Raw genomic sequence first — 14,169 nt, forward strand, 5'->3', positions numbered from 1 at the left:
CTTTTGTGTGTCTGTTCGACGAACCTCTTTGAAAATGGGAATGACTTGTGCCTTTTTCCAATTGTCAGGAACCCTTCACTCCTCCAAAGACCTAAGGTACACTTGTGCTAATAGAGGGGCAAGTCCTTTGCATACTCTACGTGGAATCATGATAGTATTCTGTCGGGTCCAGTGGACGGCCTTCTGTTGAGCGATTTCAGTTGCTTGTCTATTTCGTGGACACTTATTTCGATATCAGGCATTTTGTCATTCGTGCGACTATTTGAAGGAAGTACTACGGAAAGACACAGCAGCCTCAGACCCACCATATCCAGGAACTGGGACACAAAATTAATCGTAGCGCCAGTAAAAGACTGTCACATCCGTTAACAGTATAGACAGCACCCAACGAATTAAAGAACTGAAGAGATCATCGTTAACAACAATTAAGTTACGAACTATACAAACTGGAAAGAAAAAATCTGTAGGTTGCGGACTTCATCACAATCAGAGCGTACAGAAGAAGACCCTAGTAGGATTCCACTGTTCTTGCCCAGGTTGACTAATATAAAACAGAACCCACAACGTAATCGCTGTAGAATCTGTAGATTACGTTTGAATGAAATTTATGAATGAATAGTTGTTTAAATGATGCGTTTCTTAACATTAGTGTTTTTATTATCATTATTGTAGCAAACGTCTTGCGAGATGATCACTGAACATCGACGTTGCGACAACCTATAAGCCAACTGAAGACAGCATGCAGCTGTGTGCTCGACTGATCATATTGAGAGTTGTCTCACACGTAACTTTGTTGTCAATTTCGGCGATTGCTCGTTCATTGTTCACCTTCAGTTCATCAATATTTTGGGGATTACCTGCCTGAACTCTTTCCAATGAGTAGTCCAAAAGGAAAGAATTGCAAGTAGACGATTCTGGGAACGTGGAGGCCACAGTGTACTGCCTACAACTCGTTCATTTGTGATAGCTGCATAAACGCCATTCAGCAAATCGTTTGATGCATGACACGTAGCTCCGTCTTGTTGAAAGAAGCTGCACTATTTTTCATTATCAGTTCGCATAGAATTTTTCGAAAATTGTGAGGTAAACTTGTGTATTGTCAGCTCGGTCAAAAAATATTGGTCCCATTATACAATTCCCGGAGACGCCACACCAAACACCCATTTTCTCATCGTGAAGTGGACGCTCGAATACCTCTCGAGGATTCCTCGGTGTCCAAATCCCAGTATTCTGCGAAGTAACATGGCTGGACAAATGAAATTATGTCGCATGCAACATGAAATACGACATCATGTCTGTCTGTCCACTAACAACGTTTCCAGAAGTCAGTTGTCATAATCAGTTTCGGTTTTTCCGTCTCCTTCAGGTGTTGCACAGTTTTAGCGCGGTGTAGTTACAATTTTAATTCGAGAAGAGTGTATTTAGCGCCATACTGCTATGATAACTCACATAGTGATTTTTTCTGGACTAGCAGTAATTCTCGTTTCAATATTGGCAATGGCCTGTGCAATAATAAAATAAATTTGCAGTGTCGTTTTATATTTCAAACTGTATCTGATGTACGACATTTTTAACTAAATCGTATATGCTGCTTTGTGCTGAGATATCGGCATCCGGAAATTTTTCTACGAACACTTGACATGCGTGTTTCATCGAATGGTTGAGAACGACTACAGACCTGAAATACTGGGTGTTTGAGAATTCCCGTGACAAGCTTATAGAACTTGTAGGCGCGAGTGAATACGAAGTATTTTGAATAGGAAACAGTGTGACGCTTTCAATCCAGACGTGTAAAGCGTCCACGTCTGCTGAGGGAAAGAGAAAATTCTCAGAGGTGCTTGTCCTGGTATGCAATAGGCTTGACAAGATGACGCATACTACGTCAGCTAGGTACCTGATGTCACTTAACGTCTGGCTTACTACGAGACCTGCAAGTGCGGTTTTGAGATGTCTCAGCAGACGATAAAGTGAAATATCCAGCTGCGTGGCCACCGCGATATGGACTACTTCTTGCAGGGTCGTATGCAAAGTTTATTTTCCGAGACTCCTGTAGAGACAGAGGAAGATCTGCTGGCACGAGTTGTGGCCACTGCAGTAGAAACTGAAGAGATCACGTGGGATGGAGAGTGTATACCAGAACGCGCTTTGTAGGTGCAGTGTCTATAACAAAGCTGGTGGTCGCCACATCGAGGCGCTTTTGTAATGCATCAGTACTGTTCTATTCGTACACAGTATGCTGGGTTCTTTTTTGTTTTAGAATAATGTAAACACGTAATGTTTAAATGACAGTCCACTACTGGCCACTAAAATTGCTACTCCAAGAAGAAATGCAAATGATAAACGGGTATTCATTGGACAAATATATTATACTAGAACTGACATTTGATTACATTTTCACGCAATTTGAGTGCATAGATCCTGAAAAATCAGAACCCAGAACAACCACCTCTGGCCGTAATAACGGCCTTGATACGCCTGGGCATTGAGTCAAACAGAGGTTGGATGGCGTGTACAGGTGCAGCTGCCCATACAGCTTCAACACGATACCACAGTTCATCAAGAGTAGTGACTGGCGTATTGTGACGAGCCAATTGCTCGGCCACCGTTGACCATACGTTTTCAGTTGGTGAGAGGTCTGGAGAATGTGCTGGCCAGGGCAGCAATAAAACATTTTCTGTATCCAGAAAGGCCCGTACAGGACTTGCAACATGCAGTCGTGCGTTATCCTGCTGAAATGTAGGGCTTCGCAGGGATCGAATGAAGGGTAGAGCCACGGGTCGTAACACATCTGAAATGGAACGTCCACTGTTCAAAGTGCCGTTAGTGAGAACAAGAGGTGACCGAGACGTGTAACCAATGGCACACCATACCATCACGCCGGGTGATACGCCAGTATGGCGATGACGAATACACGCTTCCAATGTGCGTTCACCGCGATGTCGCCAAACACGGATGCAACCATCATGATGCTCTAAAGAGAACCTGGATTCATCCGAAAAAATGACGTTTTGCCATTCGTGCACCCAGGTTCGTCGCAGGCGCTCCTGTCTGTGATGCAGCGTCATGGGTAACCGCAGCCATGGTCTCCGAGCTGATAGTCCATGCTGCTGCCAACGTCGTCGAACTGTTCGTGCAGATGGTTGTTGTCTTGCAAACGTTCCCATCTGTTGACTCAGGGATCGAGACGTGGCTGCACGATAAATGGTTCAAATGGCTCTGAGCACTATGGGACTCAACTTCTGAGGTCATTAGTCCCCTAGAACTTAGAACTAGTTAAACCTAACTAACCTAAGGACATCACACACATCCATGCCCGAGGCAGGATTCGAACCTGCGACCGCAGCGGTCTCGCGGTTCCAGACTGCAGCGCCTAGAACCGCACGGCCACTTCGGCCGGCTGGCTGCACGATATGTTACAGCCTTGCGGATAAGATGATCTTGACTGCTAGTGATACGAGGCCGTTGGGATCCAGCACGGCGTTCCGTATTACCCTGCTGAACCCACCGATTCCATACTCTGCTAACAGTCATTGGATCTCGACAAACGCGAGCCGCAACGTCGCGATACGATAAACCGCAATCGCGATAGGCTACAATCCGACCTTTATCAAAGTCGTAAACGTGATGGTACGCATTTCTCTTCCTTACATGAGGCATCACAACAAAGTTTCACTAGGCAACGCCAGTCAACTGCCGTTTGTGTATGAGAAATCGCTTGGAAACTTTCCTCATGTCAGCACCTTGTAGGTGTCGCCACCGCCGCCAACCTTGTGTGAATGGTCTGAAAAGCTAATCATTTGCATATCACAGCATTTTCTTCCAGTCGGTTAAATTTCACTTCTGTAGCACGTCATCTTCGTGGTGTAGCAATTTTAATGGCCAGTAGTGTAGAAAGAAATGTGCTTTAAAGTGACGAATGGAGGTTTGCTTTGTTTCCTTTCGAACCGTTACGTAATGGTTGTACTGCGTCACCCCTAGTTCAGCCCTTCAAACCGAAGTTGGTGAGTTAAACATCTGAACCGAAACTACCCTAGAAAGGAAACGATACGTTTCCGGACATTGGTTTCCATTCAAACATTATGTACTCACTTCCGTGTGCCAGTCCTAAAAGTCTATAACGGGAATTTCCGAACACCCTGTATAGTTACCCTGTTCCGGATTTTGAGTAACGCACTCTACGCAAGTACAACTGATCTCACAACATTGCACTGCAGTGAAATGTGTACTTCACTGTAACCATCTGACGAACGGGGGCAATAGTCAGTAGTTAACATGTATGTAGTGTCGTTCGTAAATAGTGTTGGTAGCGGCGTCATTACGGTGCCGGTTTCATGTTGTCTATTCCATTCAGTGTAATGAAACACAGCACGTCCGGTCGGAAGAGCACACAGACGGCGGCTATCTGCGTGCTGTGGCACGGATCTGAGCTGTCCCTCCCGTGGTTGCGTAAGGCGGCGCAGCACGGCACGCGCGTGACCGTGGCGGCCGAGTCACGGGCGCATGATGCGATAGCCCGTCGCTTATGTAAGCGCCCACACAGGACCCAGGACCCGGTTCCACCGGCGGCCGCTGCCCACTTCACTTCCGATCCACCGGCTGCGGTCTCCCTCCAGCGCCTCTCGAGAAGTGGCTTTCGAAGTAGGGCACAGGTGAAGGAAACGTGCACGGAGCGTGAAAAAACAGAGTCAAGCCTGGCTTCATTGAGGTTCCTACTAATCTCCTAAAGATAACGGGTACAAATCCGTTGAAACGCTGATTCCATACGACTTACCCGCTCAGTTGACAGCACGAGAGAATTTCGAGTAGGTGATACGCAGATGACGTTTTTGGAAGCTGGACTGCAACACAAGATCAATTCGTTTTTTATACACTACTGGCCATTAAAAGTGCTACACCACGAAGAGGACGTGCTACAGATGCGAAATTTAACCGACAGGAAGAAGATGCTGTGATATACAAATGATTAGCTTTGCAGAGCGTTTACACAATGTTGCCGACGGTGGCGACACCTACAACGTGCTGGCATGATGAAAGTTTCCAACCGGTTTCTCATACACAAACAGCAGTTGACCGGCGTTGCCTGGTGAAACGTTGTTGTGATGCCTCGTGTAAGGAGGAGAAATGCGTACCATCACGTTTCTGACTTTGATAAAGGTCGGATTGCGGTTTACCGTATCGCGACATTGCTGCTCGCGTTGATCGAGATCCATTGACTGTTAGCAGAATATAGAATCGGCGGGTTCAGGATGGTAATACGGAACGCCATGCTGGATCCCAACGGCCTCGTATCACCGGCAGTCGAGATGACATGCGTCTTATCCGCATAGCTGTAACGGATCGTGCAGCCACGTCTCGATCACTGATTCAACAGACGGGGACGTTTGCAAGACAACAACCATCTGCACGAACAGTTCGACGACGTTTGCAGCAGCATAGACTATCAGCTCGGAGACCATGCCTGCGGTTACCCTTGACGCTGCATCACAGGCAGGAGCGCCTGCGATGGTGTACTCGACGACGAACGTTGGTGCACGAATGGCAAAACGTCATTTTTTCGGATGAATCCATGTTCTGTTTGCAGCATCGTGATGGTCGCATCCGTGTTTGGCGACATCGCGGTGAACGCACATTGGAAGCATGTATTTCTCATCGCCATACTGGCGTATCGCCCGGCGTGATGGTATGGGGTGCCATTGGTTACACGTCTCGCTCACCTCTTGTTCGCATTGACGGCACTTCGAATAGTGGACGTTACATTTCAGATGTGTTATGACCCGTGGCTTTACCCTTCATTCGATCCCCGTGAAACCCTACATTTATGCAGGATAATGCACGACCGCGTGTTGCAGGTCCCGTACGGCCTTTCTGGATACAGAAATGTTTCGACTGCTGCCCTGGCCAGCACATTCTCCAGATCTCTCACCAATTGAAAACGTCTGGTCAATGGTGACCGAGTAACTGACTCGTCACAATACGCTACTCACTCCTCTTGATAAATTGTGGTATCGTGCTGAGGCTGCATGGGCAGCTGTACCTGTACAAGCCATCCAAACTCTGTTTGACTCAATGCCCAGGCGTATCAAGGCCGTTATTACGGCCAGAGGTGGTTGTTCTCGGTACCGATTTCTCGGGATCTATGCACCCAAATTGCGTGAAAATGTAATCACACGTCGGTTCTAGTGTAGTATATTTGTCCAATGAATACCCGTTTATCATTTGCATTTCTTCTTGGTGTAGCAATTTTAATCGCCAGTAGTGTATTTTGTTTTGAGAGAACGACATGGTGACGGACGAAAATTGGCTGAAATTCAGGATTTTTTTTCTCTGTAATGGAATGTAGTAGACAAATGGGGTTTGATGCAATGAATAAAACACACAGTGAAGTTTTTATTGATTTTTTTATTGAAAAATATTAGTATTTCCACTGCGTAGTTCGCATTTTCCCGAGGCAACTCTGAAAGGTGTTAGATCGATGGTTGTCGGTGTAACTCCGATTGAAACATGAACGTATCAACCTGATCCTTAACACATGTAATTTAAGTTCATTGTAGGGATTAGAAAAAAAAATCTTCTTAGCACGATTACAGATATTTAAAAAAAAATGGCGTGTATATAAACATAAAAAAATCTGCTACGATGAACTGAAGAGACTTCATTTTGCTGCAAGGGAGACCAAAGATCATTAAAACCGGATGAAAATTGTAGCGTGGGCGATGACAAGCATGCCGAAAAACATGGTTTTGAGAAAAATGTATTTAACAAAAATGGTTCAAATGGCTTTGAGCACTATGGGACTTAACTTCTGAAGTCATCAGTCCCCTAGAACTTAGATCTACTTAAACCTAACCAACCTAAAGCCATCACGCACATCCATGCCCGAGGCAGGATTCGAACCTGCTACCGAGCGGTCGCGCGGTTCCAGACTGTAGCGCCTAAAACCGCTCGGCCATTCCGGCCGGCATGTATTTAACGCTTGCAAGTATTTTTCATATGAAAGAAGGGACAAAGCTCGAAACTTATGGCATATCATCGATACCTGGTCCCTAATAACTATCGCCCCGGCCACGATCAGAACGCGTTGCACAGCGCGTGGTTTCAGTTCAGCCACGTTCGTCATTAGAACACTGAACACAGCATACTTCAGACAATCCCACAGCCAGGGGTCACATGGATTAAGATCAGATGATCTGGACGACTAGGATGTACGGAAATGACGGCTGATAATTCCAGCATTTCCGAAATGCCTGTGCAGCAACCGCTTCACTGGCTATACAATCTGTGGAGAAGCGCCATCTTGCATAAAAATGATACTACCCACACGTCTACGCTCTTGGAATGATGTTGGTGCGCAAAAGAGTCTCGGCGTTTCCCAGTGACACTACAGCTAACAGGACCTGGAGAACTCATCTACGGCACTACGACATATGATGCTGTCAATCCGCACCACGCAGTCATCTTTGCAGAGTGAAGTGGTGTGATGTGCGTGTGGATTTTCCATTGTCCATATTCTGCAGTTATGCGTATTGACATGTGCTTCGAGACGGAAATGGGTTTCGTCTGTCCACAGAATGTTCCATGGCCATTCGTTGTCGACTTTCACGCGTGCAAGTAATTCCCCCTGCGTCAATAATACCCTGTTCAATTTTGACGTCATCCTTAACAGTGATTCTTTTACTATAGAGTTTTGTAACTGGAACTAAAATTTGACACCCTGCGCACATGATAAGCTTATGCAAGGTGTTTCAAAATTCCTATTACAGACTTCTAGAGGTTGTAGGGAGGACTTAGGACATGAAGTTCTGATAAGGAAATGTACTGTCTGATTACAGATTGAATCGCTTTCAAATGGCCCGCTTCAAGGTACGGACACAGCGAAGACAATGATCTCTGACCTATGTGTTCTACAAGAACCTATGGCATGGGCAACTTTTAGGGTACTTGTCGCCGGGTGTTCTTCTCCGTGACGAAGGACGTTCTATTCAAAGTCGCGAGAGTACAGCGCGTCCGTACAGCAGCACAATCAACGCTCCCAGTTGCGAACGTACCAGATTCTCGCTGTCGTAGTCGGACCAAACTGGTATGTGATGCCATAATTTTACAACAGGGACTGACGACGTCTCCCTTTTCTCATTTTTTGGTGCGTACCGTGAGGTGGGAGATATCAGAATGATTCTATATTCAAACTTCTTTTATATATAAACGGCACATTTCTGGATATGGGTTCCTTAACTAGACATTATGTATTATGTCCCCTCTACAACTCCAAGAAGCATGTAAAAGGAATTGTGAAACACCTTTTAGCATGACTTACTGGCACAACCGTCACTATAGGGCTTGCTCCACGATGTTAAGCCAGGCATTCGGGGATGATGAAGAAGGGCAGATGAATCAATTTGTGGTAACGAAATTCTTATCCAGAAACGATACATAACCAGTCGAATGTTAAGAAGCCAAGATTACACTTTCATCGCAATACGAGGACCTGTGAATCTTTATATGTGCAATGTAATCAATTTATCATGTATGTTGTAACCTCCCCACACGAAATATTTCATAAGAAACCAAGAACCATGAGCCAAGTGTAACCTCCCCACAAAAATAATAATTAAATGAATTATATTGTAACCTCTGAAAAAATTAATTTTAATGTAACCTCTGAACAAAATTGGCTCCCATTTTTAGTCTCCGTGCAGAAATGCATTCACATTTAATGTAACCACAGAATTCAATTCCTAAACCCGGAAATAATTTTAAAAAAAATTCAGTAACCTGGTAAATTTTATGACGACAGCAGCGCTGCGCCTCGGCCCTGTATTCTCAATAAAAAAGGAAAAAATCTTACCTCAATAAAAACTGCGAATATATATCTGCTCTTATGTAGAAATTTTTTGGCACAGCTTCGTGCAATGCTGGCGTATATTTTTTTCTAACTCTTGGAAGGAATGATCATGCATTGGAAATATTCTTTAAATTGAAATGAATGCTCTTCTTTAAAAAATTACTTTATATTATAAAAATTATTATTGGCGGCATTTTTTTAAAAGAAATTAATGACAGTTAATATACATTACTAGATATGCGCAAGGCTGCTTCTTTACCTTCTACAATAATACTCATCCTCCAGAGTCCCGACCAGAGCAGACTGCCGACACGCGCAGGCACGCGCCGACTACTGTCGGCTACTGAAGACTAATGCTTACTAGCACGGACTGAAGACTACTGCCGACTCACGCCGACTCGCGACAAGCAACAACTAACTACATACTACTCTCTGGTCAGAGGCTCTGCCATGCCTCGCCCATCGCCGGCGACGCATACGTCTTACAATGTCCTTCGTAATACTGTAAGTTACGCAAACGCAACCTGCATATAATCACTCATCATAAAGAGTTGGGACAGGATGCACTTCAAGTGGCATCAAATACACAATGATACACGAACGGACCTGGTGTGAAGCTTTGCAAAACTGCCATCTGTATTTATAGGTTGAACTCAACTCTCGATTACCTAGTGAAATAGCATTCTGGCCAGTTACAGAATTAACAGGCACGATTTTGCTGTGTAAGAATGCAGAGTCACGCGGTTGTAACGATGAAAAAACGTCCTCTGGTTCCAGCTGCGTCAAGTGGTTAAAAAGTCAGGAATTTTCGACCAAGCACTCCATGGTCATTGTCAAGAGGAATGGTAGTCAATGGACTGTTAGTACGCCCTTACACACTGTGGAGACAAATATCATGGGATAGCGAAATGCAGATATACAGATGGCGGTGCACGAGGTATAAAATGCCAGTGGATTGGCAGGGCTGTTACTTCTATTCAGGTGATTCATGTGAAACGGTTTTCGACCTGATTACGGCCGCACGATGGGAATTAACAGACTTCGAACGCGGAATGGTAGTTGGAGCTAGACGCTTGGGACATCCCATTTTGGAAATCGTTAGGAAATTCAGTGCTCCGAGATCCACGTCGTCAAGCGCATGCCAAGAATAACAAATTTAGGCATTACCTCTGACATGCAGTGGCCGACGGTCTTCACTTAACGACCGCATGCATAGAGTTATCAGCCCCAACATAGGAGTAACACTTCGTGAAATAACCTCCGAAATCAATGTGAAAAGTATCCGTTAGAAAAGTGTGTTGAAATCTGGCGTTAATTGACTACGGCAGTTGACGACCGACGCGAGTGCCTTAGCTAAACAGCACGACATCGCCTACAGCTCCTCTCCCTGGCTCTTGACTACGTCTTTCGGACGTTAGACGACTATAAAACTGTGGCCTGGTCAGGTGAGTCCCGATTTCAGTTGGTAAGAGCAGATGGTTGGTTTCGAGTGTGGCGCGTACTCCACGAATCCATGTAGCCAAATTGTCAACAATTCACTGTGCGTGCGGGTGACAGCTTCATAATTGTGTAGGCTGTGTTTACATGGAACGGACTGGGTTCTCTGGTCCACATGAACCCATCATTGACTGGAATTGTTTATGTTCGGCTACTTGGAGACCATTTGTAGCCATTCATGGGCTCAAGTTCCCAAACAACGATGTCACGTAACCGCGACGTAATTTTTTTCGCGACTGGTATGGAGAACATTCTGGACAGTTCGAGCGAATGCTTTGACCATCCAGATCGCCCGATAAGAAACCCATCGAACATTCATGGGACATAATTGAGAGGTCAGTTCGTGCACAAAATACTGCAACGGCAACACGTTCGCAGCTATCGACGGCTATAGAGGCAACAGGGCTCAATATTTCTGTAGCAGACTTACAATAAATTGTTGAGTTCATGCCATGTCGAGCTGCTTCGCTACACCTGTCGAAAGGAGGTCCAGCACCATATTACGAGGTGTTCAATGATTTTTGTCACCTCAGTGTGTAATATAGCTGCCGAGTGTGTCATCATGGTGCTCACGGCATCGCCTTATATGGGCATACGTTGACTCGGCGTTCGCTGCGTACACTTCAACCTACCGATCGCTGGATCCGACGCCTGCTCAGATACAGGTCGCCGTCCCTATCAACGGTATTATCAAATACACTCCTGGAAATTGAAATAAGAACACCGTGAATTCATTGTCCCAGGAAGGGGAAACTTTATTGACACATTCCTGGGGTCAGATACATCACATGATCACACTGACAGAACCACAGGCACATACACACAGGCAACAGAGCATGCACAATGTCGGCACTAGTACAGTGTATATCCACCTTTCGCAGCAATGCAGGCTGCTATTCTCCCATGGAGACGATCGTAGAGATGCTGGATGTAGTCCTGTGGAACGGCTTGCCATGCCATTTCCAACTGGCGCCTCAGTTGGACCAGCGTTCGCGCTGGACGTGCAGACCGCGTGAGACGACGCTTCATCCAGTCCCAAACATGCTCAATGGGGGACAGATCCGGAGATCTTGCTGGCCAGGGTAGTTGACTTACACCTTCTAGAGCACGTTGGGTGGCAGGGGATACATGCGGACGTGCATTGTCCTGTTGGAACAGCAAGTTCCCTTGCCGGTCTAGGAATGATAGAACGATGGGTTCGATGACGGTTTGGATGTACCGTGCACTATTCAGTGTAACCTCGACGATCACCAGTGGTGTACGGCCAGTGTAGGAGATCGCTCCCCACACCATGATGCCGGGTGTTGGCCCTGTGTGCCTCGGTCGTATGCAGTCCTGATTGTGGCGCTCACCTGCACGGCGCCAAACACGCATACGACCATCATTGGCACCAAGGCAGAAGCGACTCTCATCGCTGAAGACGACACGTCTCCATTCGTCCCTCCATTCACGCCTGTCGCGACACCACTGGAGGCGGGCTGTACGATGTTGGGGCGTGAGCGGAAGACGGCCTAACGGTGTGCGGGACCGTAGCCCAGCTTCATGGAGACGGTTGCGAATGGTCCTCGCCGATACCCCAGGAGCAACAGTGTCCCTAATTCGCCGGGAAGTGGCGGTGCGGTCCCCTACGGCACTGCGTAGGATCCTACGGTCTTGGCGTGCATCCGTGCGTCGCTGCGGTCCGGTCCCAGGTCGACGGGCACGTGCACCTTCCGCCGACCACTGGCGACAACATCGATGTACTGTGGAGACCTCACGCCCCACGTGTTGAGCAATTCGGCGGTACGTCCACCAGGCCTCCCGCATGCCCACTATACGCCCTCGCTCAAAGTCCGTCAACTGCACATACGGTTCACGTCCACGCTGTCGCGGCATGCTACCAGTGTTAAAGACTGCGATGGAGCTCCGTATGCCACGGCAAACTGGCTGACACTGACGGCGGCGGTGCACAAATGCTGCGCAGCTAGCGCCATTCGACGGCCAACACCGCGGTTCCTGGTGTGTCCGCTGTGCCGTGCGTGTGATCATTGCTTGTACAGCCCTCTCGCAGTGTCCGGAGCAAGTATGATGGGCCTGACACACCGGTGTTAATGTGTTCTTTTTTCCATTTCCAGGAGTGTAGTTCAAATGGCTCTGAGCACTATGGGACTCAACATCTGAGGTCATCAGTCCCCTAGAACTCAGAACTACTTAAACCTAACTAACCTAAGGACATCACACACATCCATGCCCGAGGCAGGATTTGAACCAGCGACCGTAGCGGTCGCGCAGTTCCAGACTGAAGCGCCTAGAACCGCTCGGCCACCCAGGCCGGCCACGGTATTATCGGTGATTTTTATTTCGATAGCTTCTTTTAATTACAAATTCCCAGAAGCTGTTAGTGGCAATCAAGACAAAGGTCTCTCATATTTGATGAGGTGACCAGAGGCTGCTTAACTAAAGCGGATTTTTCGGGGTAGCACAGGTGATAAAATCTCCGACGCTCCTTCCTGCGCTGTTCTACAGTGCGCACTGTCTGTCCGACGTTAAGACTGGCCGTACTTGCTAGGACCTCGGGAATTCTCAGACATGTTGCACCTTTAACTGGTCTCAACAATTGTCGGATTTTTATTGGAGGCCCGATGATAAACTTGATTTTGTGTCGTTCCAGCAAGCGACTTGTCTTGCGTAACATGCAGCCACAGAACAACAAAAAGCAAGTTTCTTTCGCTACTCGTCGTCGTCGATTTTTTTTTTTTTTTTTTTTTTTGTGATTCTTGCTTGAGATAACTTCATTTGTTTGGTGAACGTTGCATACTTTGTTCCTGAAGACCTTGCGTAGGTGGCTCGCATACGACATGGCATACTGCCTGGAAAAAAAGTTGAGCACAGAGAAGGGGAGCCGGAAACGAGATGAAACTTCATGGGTTGAGAGGGTATGTGACCTCATTTCAGAAGAACTTTGCTGTGTGAGCTCGCCTGTCAGTATGAAGCTGCATGTCTGCCCTGTACGCAATCATTCATAGGGTTAAAAAGGGTGTCATAAAGCCGTTTTACCCTCTCCGGGGGCGAGCTGGCCCACAACTGTTGTAGCTGATACTTGACATCCCGAATACCGGGAATGAGGCGGAGTTAATTCCCTAGCCGTTCCCACAAGTCGGGGACAGATCTGGAGATCCTGCTGGCCACGGCAGTACGTCAGCATCACGCAGGGACGTCTTGGAAGCACGTGCGAAGCGTGCAGAACGCTCTCCTGTTGAAAAATGGCTTCACGATGCTGTCACATGGGAGGTAGCACATGAGGACGCAGAATGTCCGTGCCGCACGGATGTGTCAGCAGAGTTCCCTCTGACACTACAATGCGTGACCTGAGGCTATTCCCAAAGATTCCCCACACCATGAAGACATGAGTAACACCACTATGGTTCTCCAAAACACTGGAAGAAGGGCCTCGGCCCAGGTAACAGCCAACCTCCAGACGATGGTCATCTGAGGATCCGAAGAACCACGATTCCCTACTAAACATAATGCAACACTATTCATCAGCAGTCCGTGCTTCCCAATCAAGGCACCACTCCAAAGGCACACATTTGTGTTGTGCTGTTAATGGCAGCCTACGCATGGCTATGTAATTCACTAAGACGGCTGTGCTAGTCACCGACCAATGATATGGGATGACCCAAATGCTGCAGGGAGTCCATTACTTGCCCTCAGATGGCAAGATGAGATGCGAAGGGGCTACGACGTGCTTGATGCACAGTACGACGATCTTCCCGTGTGATGGTCAGACGTGGTCAACCAGAACCTTGACTAAGGGTGTGCCTGCACTCACATTCCCATGCAATGCAACATCG

The 14,169-nt window shown here is 47.0% G+C and overlaps 1 protein-coding gene across 1 annotated transcript in view; it reads left to right on the plus strand.

Annotated features, from left to right (window-relative positions):
- The window catches only part of LOC124795517, a 325,898-nt gene that overhangs the window by 248,994 nt on the left and 62,735 nt on the right, over window positions 1–14,169 (plus strand). The gene's annotated exons all lie outside the window — the stretch shown is intronic.

This window comes from Schistocerca piceifrons, chromosome 4 (genome assembly GCF_021461385.2).
Source record: "Schistocerca piceifrons isolate TAMUIC-IGC-003096 chromosome 4, iqSchPice1.1, whole genome shotgun sequence".
Taxonomy (NCBI): domain Eukaryota; kingdom Metazoa; phylum Arthropoda; class Insecta; order Orthoptera; family Acrididae; genus Schistocerca; species Schistocerca piceifrons.